Here is a 10000-nt window from a genome sequence, read left to right as displayed (position 1 = left end):
TACACCCATTGCCACTGTAAAAAACATTTTATAGATGATTTTATTATTTCAGCTGGTTGCCCTCTATTCACAACAGGCAGAATTTGCCTGAAGTCACCACCAAAAAGAATGAATTTTCCTCCAAACGGAAAGTTGTTGTTGCAAATATCGGTTTACAACCTATCAATTGCATTTAAGGCATGTTTAGGTATCATGGATGTTTGATCAAGCAACAACAAAGTAACTTGTCTTTGTTTTTGCTTGATCAAACAAAAAAAATGCCTGTGTATAGAGTTAGGAGTTATATTACTTGTGCTATTATCCAATATTGCAACAGGAAGTTTGAATAAGCCATGCAATGTAGATCTATTTGAAAGAAGAGTTGCTATGCCAGTCCATACAGCTGTCGCAGATTTTAAGCCTCTACTTATGGCTTCAGTAACCAAATAATTATACATAAAGGTTTTTCCACTACAAGCTGGTTCATCCATCAAAAACAATCTAGAATGATGATTTTCTACACTTGGTTGCTCAATCAGTGCAGCAAGGATAGCATTACACACATTTAATTGATTGACATTAAGCAACTGTCTCATTCGATTTGCTTCGTCAATAGATTGTTGAACATTTTCATCAAAATTTTCTAGATTTGAACCTAAAAACTCATCAGTAACAGACAGATTGTAATCAACCAGCGTTTTACCACTTTGATAAATGATCTTTTCAATTTGACAAAGAGTACCTTGTTCAGCTATTAGAAGTGGTACTGAGCGGTGAATTAAATCTTCCATCATAAAAGCTTTGTATATATCCCAGAGATGTAAAGGATTGTCAGGTTCACAAAAGGTCAAAATTATTAATAACGACTGTCTGATTTGCTTTGACATATGCGTTAAAACTGCCTCAGAAAGAATATTCTGCCATTCAGAATCATCTTGCAAAAAACCTTTTAAAACGTATGCTTCACGAAACGCTTGAAGAACAATACCATTAATAGTACGCACATTTTCCCAAGATGTTGCTCCTTCTGCCTGCAAAAGTAACAGCCTTAGAAAAAACAATTATACAGTTGGATTAACTTTATTCATTCTTACTATTACCTTATTACCACCCCTTTGTCTAACCTTTCATTTACAATGTTTTTTCATCAAATATAAAGTGATAAGGAACATCTACATACGAATAGCAGTTGCTCTTTTATTTTCAGTAATTAACTTAAACTATGCCGTTAGATGCGTATCACGTTGAGCTGCACGATCTAAAGCCATTTGTATTGCTCTTTATCTAAAATACACTGATTGATTTTCAGGTAGATGAAATTTAAGGAGTATAATAGTGTGTGACAAATGACTCATTGGATACACGAAAATTTGCCACAATGCTTCTGGTGCACTAACATAACAACAGTCTAAAAAAATGTTTACTTCATCATGATTAATTAGTCCATTTATAAATATATTGGCACAGCCGTGACCCTTGTATATGTGTTTGTACAAATATTTAACAGCCTTAACAGACATGCAAGTTTCAACATTAATGTGAGCTTGATATTTCTTTGATAACCATGGATTGTAAGTTACCACCCAGCGGTTATCTACATTGTTACCTTTAATATTGATAAGCAAACCATTGCCACAACGTCTTTAGCGCGGATAACCATTATGAACGGCTAGTGTGTTAGCACTAAATTCTTTAAGACTCTTTCATGCAGGGAGAATTTGGATTCATTATGCAACATGTACAGTGAATCATGCTTCTTTTAACAACGTCATAAAGATAACAATTCACAATTGGATCAGGAACTTCTGCAGATATTAAATTTTTGATGTCATGTGCTGTTTCAAGCTTATCATCATTTGCAAAGTCAAGTAAAATATGAACATGTGGCAAACCACGCTTTTGAAATTCAACAAACCAGAACATGTGTTCCAAGTATCCCTTATACACCTAATTTAAAAATGTCATTTAGAAGGTTATTTAAGTTTAAATACTCGAGTAACCAAGTCAGGTCTATCATTCGCTGTCAGACCTGCATAAAAAATTCAGTTATCTCGCGCCTTTTGGGTTGCAAGTGAAAGTAATAAAAAAATCGAGCTTACCATACTTTTTAATTATAGTCAAAGCATCTTCAAAGTTTTCTGTTAAAAATTTACGACTACCTACATAAGTTGATCGCAAAACTACAACACGCCATAGTCTAACATTATTTCCAAAATTGTTTACATGTTCGTGTAAGTCATCATACTTCTTGTTTCTGAATTTGTTTTGGTTATTTCTGATGAAAGCAAGGTGCTAACCTTCAAGTTTAACATACGCATCAACAGCATATTGCAGAAACAGTATGTTGCCATATAAGAGTGAAGAAAAAAATTGTCAAACTGAGTAATTATGATTGAAATACTGAGATAATGTAACATGGTTTCTAACCAATGTAGCACGTTCAGGGTTGTGAATCAATTGATTATGCCAATCAGCTTCACCTCTTGAAAAAAATAGAGGATAAACCATAGGATCTAAGTTGGCAGACATACTTGATATAGTTTTAAGAGGATGACCTCTTGGGTGAATAACAACTTCCCTGGATGCAGGTGGTGCACCATCTTCACCAACAAATACAACATCAACTTCATTATGTGGCAGGAGATTATAGCGACGTCTATCTTGCCCTTCAAGTAAAAATTTTTTACAACTGACACTGAGCAATCTTCTAGAGCTGCTCGACAAATTTCTTCATCTTCCGCCATGTATTTAAATGCAAGAGCAAATGGGTTCTCTTTACTAATAATAGTTTCCAATCGAGGCATTAAATCATTTAGGCAAAGATCATTACCTCGTTGTTGCATTCTAAAATTTATTGTTGCAAGTGGATCATAGATGTATAGTTGATAATATGTGGGTGGAACATCTTGATTTGGCCTAAAATTACCTATACAATGAAAAACTCGAACATTTGGCCTAAAATTACCTATACAATCAAAAACTCGAACAATTGAAAAACTGAATATTCTAAAACATGGCGGCCCATGATTCATGTGTTGGATTACATTAGCTTTAACTGAATCAAAAGAAAGACAGGCATTTTAATTTCTAATATTTTTTTAAAAAATCTGATTGGCATTTCTATTTCCATATTTTCAGTTAAATAAAACATCTAAATCTTGTGGAAATGATGAAGGCTGCAACAAAATTACCTTTTCATTACGGCAACATGAAAAAATGCGTTTCATCAGGAAATTTCTTAGCACCACAATGCTGACAAATATAATTCATTTCTCGTAAATAATTATAATCTAGAATAGTATTACTTCTATCTATACAATGCTTTCTTTTGTTTCTAGCAGCAATTTAAGCATTTTGTCGAATATTAATTTCATCTCGCCTTTACCTACCTCTTTCAATTCTGCAACGAAATTTTTCAACACGCCTAACCAAGCTCTCCTCATTTGGGGTCGAATTATATGCTGTTTGCCAAACTGCATTTTTAGCATTTTTTCGATTATTAATTTCATCTCGCCTAAATTTATTTCTTTCATTTCTGCGACAATTATTTTCAATTCACTTTACCAAGCTCTCCTCATTTGGGTTCAAATTATTTGCTATTATATCCTATCTCTTTCATTTCTGCAACGATTAACTTATCTATTAACATTTCCACTTTCTGAACTAACATCTGCTTTTAGCCTATGATCATTCATTAAAACTTCACTTTTAATTGAAAGTAGAAGTAAATCTTAAACGAATCCTAAAGATTGCGATCTTTCCTATATAATTTTTATTCTACTCTAAATAGCACACACAAATAACTTTTATATATAAGAGACTCTCATTTAAAATAAATTATACAATAATCTTAAGACTTTAAATAAATATATGTATATCAGCTAGGAGATTGTTAATTGTATGTTTTAATAATTTAAAATAAAATTATTAAAACATACAATTATAATAATAAACATACTGCTAACAAAGAAAAATTAACACTAAAACGTTGTAAACCCTTTGTTGAAAACTTAAAAATTGATTCTTCAAAAAAATTATTAGTAAACGTTTTTTTCAAAAATTCACAAAACTTTGCAATATTTTGTTCTTATATACCATATTAATACAATATCTGATAAATCTAAAAAAAAAAATAACGAAAAAGTAAATAAATAAGAAAAACATTACATACAAAAGATGAAAATCAATGTACCTTAAAGAGAAAAGCTGTTGTGATTTACCAGAGTAGTAGTTGTAAAACATTACTATTTCATGTTAGCTTTGACAAAATAATTTGTGCTGGAACATCATGATTCATGAAAGTTATTTATAGCAGAGTTATTTAGAAAACTGTGCTAAAGACAAATAATCAAACTGAGATAAAACAACTTGTGCTTTAAAACGAATATAACTTCTTTATGTAGCAATATACAAACTATTTGTCGCGCCCGGAAGGCCATTAACGAGCACGTTCCACGCGGAGCAATCACTCCCGCCTCATCACATGGTCACATATATAAATATATGTATATATATATATATATATATATATATATATATATATATATATATATATATATATATATATATATATATATATATATATATATATATATATATAAATATATATATACATAATACTTATAATTTAACTTATAAATATCAATATATGTGATTTCTATGAATACAGTTTTTTCATTGTTTCAAGAAAGGAAAAAAAGTTTTTAATCTTTAGCTTTAACAACAAGCAAACGGGAATTTACTTTTTAATGGCTTCCTAAAGTTTAATTTAATGGGACTTAACTTTTGGTTAAATAATTCGGAAAAATGTGTCTGGAATTGTGTTTTTATATATCATCGAGTATCATTTTTATATAGCATATGACTGTATTATATGGCTCATTATTATATATCATTATATACCATATCAATAAGATTTATACCTTCATTGAAGATCATCATTTATTAAAATGGTTTTTGATCAATTCTCAAACTTTACTTTTAATTATTTATTTTTAATTTTTGTTTTTCCATTTTATAATATATGAACCTTTCTTTTCATAATGCATAATTGCAGAATGTTTCTAGAAATATTTTTGGTGTTTCATCCTTTTTGCTATTTTATTTCTGTTTTGTGTAAAATTGCATTTTATTACGTATACAGTAAAATAGTTATTTGACTGTAATTTTGTTTTGTTGTAAGAGGCTGGTAAAGATTCAAGATATACATATGACTTAAAAAACAGTCTATTAACCAACTTTTCTACAGATTTATTAGAGTTTTGCTGATAATGTTGGAATCCATAGTAGTTTTGTAGTTTGCATGGTTGCTTAAATATTAGATGTAGCAGTTTTATTTTATGAGTGTGACGAGCTCTGTTTTTCTTGACATTGTTTGCAAGGTTTTGCAGGTTTTTCTTTTCATATCCGTTCTCAGCTACTTTTTTAGATATTCAAATCAATCAAACAGGTAATTATGATTTCAACATAAATTTAACAAAATGATAAAAGAATATACGCACACATATATGCACTATAGAGTCATTCCTAGTGAAATCATTTAAAACATGTCACCTTTATACAATTTTTACTTTATACAGAGGCTAACCATAAATACACATTGATTCTTGAGATATCTTTGTTAGAACTAATGTTGAAATTTAGCATTTTATATTATTGGTAATTTGGAAAGACAGCAAAGCAACACTGAAATATAATATCTTAATCATGGTTAATTTTTTTTTGATTTAAAATGTTATTCACCCTTAAGCCTAGAGCCTAGAGGCCAAAAGGACTACCACAATTAAGGTGACTACTTTATTGTGATTAAAACACTTTCTTAAAACTTTAACTACAAAATATAAGTCTTGACGAACAAGGCTCCTGCGCAGAGAAGTAAACTAAGCATACTTACTTAAATCAATAGTATAGGTCATTTACTATTGATTTATATGGTGTGGTAAAAATAATAACAACAATAATAGTATCAATAATAACAAAAATAGTAGTAATAATAATAAAAATTTAGAAACTGCTATAGACATGTATAAATAAATATATTTTTGTTGACAGATAAGCAAGTACAAATATATGATGACAATAAGGTGACAGGATGGTGAAAGACAAATTCTTCGAATGCCAGTTTATTAGAAAATAATAAATATTGAAACTTAATTGGTGAACTTTTTTTCAGTCAATTCGTAATAGTTATGATGTTTTTGGAACTTATCTTTAACTTAACTTTCTTCAACCAGTGTTAATTTTAGTGCTTCCTTTTTACTCCAAATATTGTCCTTATTTGATGCTTGATCTTGTTCAATGGCCAGTTAAACACCAATTGGTACATTTTTTATTAAACGATTTGCGTAAGAATGCCAAAATTTAAAAATTTTCAAAATGTTACTGCATGTCAATGCATGTATTTACTGAATGAATATTGTGACTACGTTTATCTTTGTTTTCACATCTATTCAGTATCTAGCTATTGGTATTAAAAACAAGCTCCAAGATGATGATTTGTGAATAACCAATAACATTTCATAGTAAATATGTAATTAATTTGCTCTTTTTTAAATTTAGCAATAATAAAGCACCTGAGAGTAAATGCATAAACAAAAAGAATTTGACAAGGTCAGAAAATAATCAACCAGCTCTTTAAGCATTGACTGTTAAAAAGATGTTTTAATAATAAAATTATTGGAAATATATTTAGTTAATATGTATATAGATTTCTTTTTAAAAGTTGCAACCTAATAAAATTTTTACATATTTACAAAAATGTTTATGAAGAAGTTTTATTCTATAATTTTTAAAATCGCTTAAATTTTAACTCTGAAAAATTTGTTCAAAATAGTTTTTGTTCTTTTTAAATTAACTTCATATTGTATTAGCACTTGTATAAGAATTTGTAGTTAAATAAAGAATATTTATGTATACATAAAAAAAAAAGTGAAAAAATTGGCACTTGCGAAAAAAATAACGAAATAAAAAAACAGCTAAATTTGTAAAAACAAAATTTAAGTTTACAGAGATATTCAAACACACAAGCATTGTTTAAAGTAACTAATTATAAAGTAACATTAACAAATTAAGCGTCAAAAATAGAAACTGCTGAAGTAAACTTTGAGTCATATTTTACTCCTAATAAAACCACTATGATGAATAATTATTAAATTGCTAAAAAGAACTCTTAAACGCAGTATAGTTTTTAAAATTAAACAAATGTGCAGGGTTTGATAATTTTAGTAGTAATCTAATTAAAAAACCGATAAAATGTTTAATAATTCCACCTTGACATATTTTTATTCTCTCTTTAAAACTAGATATTTACCGAAGAAATTTAAAATTGCGTGGGTCATATCCATTTTAAAATCAGGAGACATTACTAGTTTTAAAAATTGTTGGCGAATGTTAATTCTGTCTTGCTTCTCTTAGAGAAAACTATGTATAATCGATTTTTGACTTTTCTAAATATAAAAATATTCTTTAAAATAAACAATTTGATTTCAGCCAGGGTGTTCAACTGACCATGCCAGTATTAATATTCTTCGCGATATATTTAAAGCATTTGACAAAAGTAAGTTTACCCTTGGAGTTTTTATAGATCTTAGCTAAGCCTTCGATACAGTCGGTCAAAACACTCTTATAAAAAAAAAACTCGAAAGTTATGGTATTAAAAGCACATATTTTGAATGGCTCAAAAGTTGTCTAAACAAAAGAAAAAAAACATATCACATGAAGAAGAAAAAATAGATTACATAACTATAATTTGCAGTGTTCCCTAAGGCTCAAATATGGGTTCACTTTTATTCCTTGTTTATGTTAATGATTTCATTAAGTTTCCAAACATTTTAAACTTAGGTTTATTTGCAGATGGCACGAATTTATTTTATTCTAATGGAGATATCAACCTTTTAATTAAAATAGTAAACAAGGAGTTTTTAAATTTAGCAGAATGGTTTATGGCAAACAAATGGTCCTTAAATATAAATAAAATTAAGCATACATTTTTTCATTGAGTTTAAGATAAAAAAAATATTCTATTAAAACTTGCTGATCTTTTTATTGGCAACTCTAAAATAAATAGAGAGTTATCATTACTATTTTTAGGAGTGATACTTGACAAAAACTCGACATGGAGAGAACACATAAAATTGATAGAAGATAAAATTTCGAAAAATATTTGCATACTATACAAAGCTAAGCAGTTATTAAACCAGAACTGGTTAAAAATCTTTTATTTTCCCTCATACATTGTTATATAAACTATCCAAATATTGCATCGTGCAGCTCTAATGTAAGTAAAATTAAAAAATTGCTTAGTAGACAAAAAGACGCTGTCAGAATTATTTTAAGTGCATGTCAATTAACACATTTTAAAGAACTATTTTTTAAATCATCGCATACTCAATGTTTTTCAGTTAAATCTTTATCAAATTCTAATATTTATGTATAAACTTAGCTCCTATAATAAATAATACACTTTATAATAAATTAATCACGTGTATCCTACAAGATTTTAAAACTACTATTATGAGCAACCTTAAATGCTATCTGGTTACTAAATTTTTTATTGCCATCAGAGGTCCAAAATTATGAAACACTTTATTAAGTAATGAGCTGAAAAATTATTATTCTCTTTCTCTATTTAAACAAAAACTTATTAACAAAATTATTGAATTAAGTTCTGATTAAGATTCTTTTTTTTTTTTTAATTTTCAATTAAAAAAAAAAAACCTGAAACAACTAATTTATTACCTTAAATTTAATTTATATTTTCTTTAAATTATCCTATTAACTTATCGTCGGGGCGTAGTGAAAAGGCAAATATATTCTTTGTTTAGTCCGGTCATGTAGACTTTATTTATATAACGCGGCATTGTATTTTTTCTTTTAATCAATATATAAATAAAAGAAGATGCTGTTGCCAATAAATAAAGCATTACTCCATCAAATAATCTATTAAATTACTTTTGATTGAATAATTTTTTTTAATTGAATCTAAATACATATATTCATTGAGTAGATATAAAAAACACGAGCTTTTTACAATTCATTTTGATTGCAAAACGTCTTCTTTTGTAAACTTTTTTCATAACTAAAAATAGTGCAATGCAATTTCTTGTTTCTGTTAAAACAAGTCTTGAATTATAAATTCTTTTAAAGACAAGTAAGAAACTTGTAAGTTATAATACTCCATAGTTCCACGCTTCTGAAATATATCGTCATCACTAATGCTACACTGATATAAAATTTAATACATGCTAATGCTTTTTTAAAGATAACTGTTAAAGCTTTGTTTCAACCCTCACACTTTGTCATCTGCAAATAAAACTAAACTAAAATATATTTATTGTTAAAAGTGGAATGTGAATGCGAAATGTGAAAGTGAATGGTAAACTTTAAATTATGATACTTATCCGATGTTTAATAAAATATTATGCCACTCCTAAGACTGTTCATTGAAAAGTGAGGTATCCCAACCGCCACATCTAGTTTTGACTTTGGAATTAAACCAGCATAAGCACGTGTTTCTCACAATCCTGCCGTAAATCAAAAACGCGTTTGTATTGCGGGCAGTTTTAATTGAGTTGAACATGTATTTTTGATGTCTTTAGTCAGGTATAAATGTTGCACACTTTTATCCGTGATTTTGCATTCCTAACGGAAAAGTATTTTAACGTAATACTACCTGTGCGTAAGGGTGAACCCATAAATATTTTCAATTTTTGGTAAACAGTAATAGTTAATTTCATCAAATAAAAACCATTTTTGACACATGTTAGTCTTTTTGGTTTAGATGGTTTTAAACACGCAACAGAAACCAAGTGAAACTTTTTTCTGAGATGGACCAGCTGGGATTTTAACTTCGTATATGAAGTATATAAAAGTTTTTTGATTGGTTTACTTTGAATTTCTAGACTTGTTTTGGACTATATGCGCTTAGTTTGTTTTGGGTTTGTCCGTCAACTTATCATATTTTAAAAGAGCTATCGAAAAATTATCGGTTTTCATATGTTTAAGTTAATCACATTTCTAAAAA

The sequence above is a fragment of the Hydra vulgaris genome, chromosome 01, assembly GCF_038396675.1.
Source record: "Hydra vulgaris chromosome 01, alternate assembly HydraT2T_AEP".
Taxonomy (NCBI): domain Eukaryota; kingdom Metazoa; phylum Cnidaria; class Hydrozoa; order Anthoathecata; family Hydridae; genus Hydra; species Hydra vulgaris.
Note: the sequence above shows the minus strand (reverse complement) of the source record.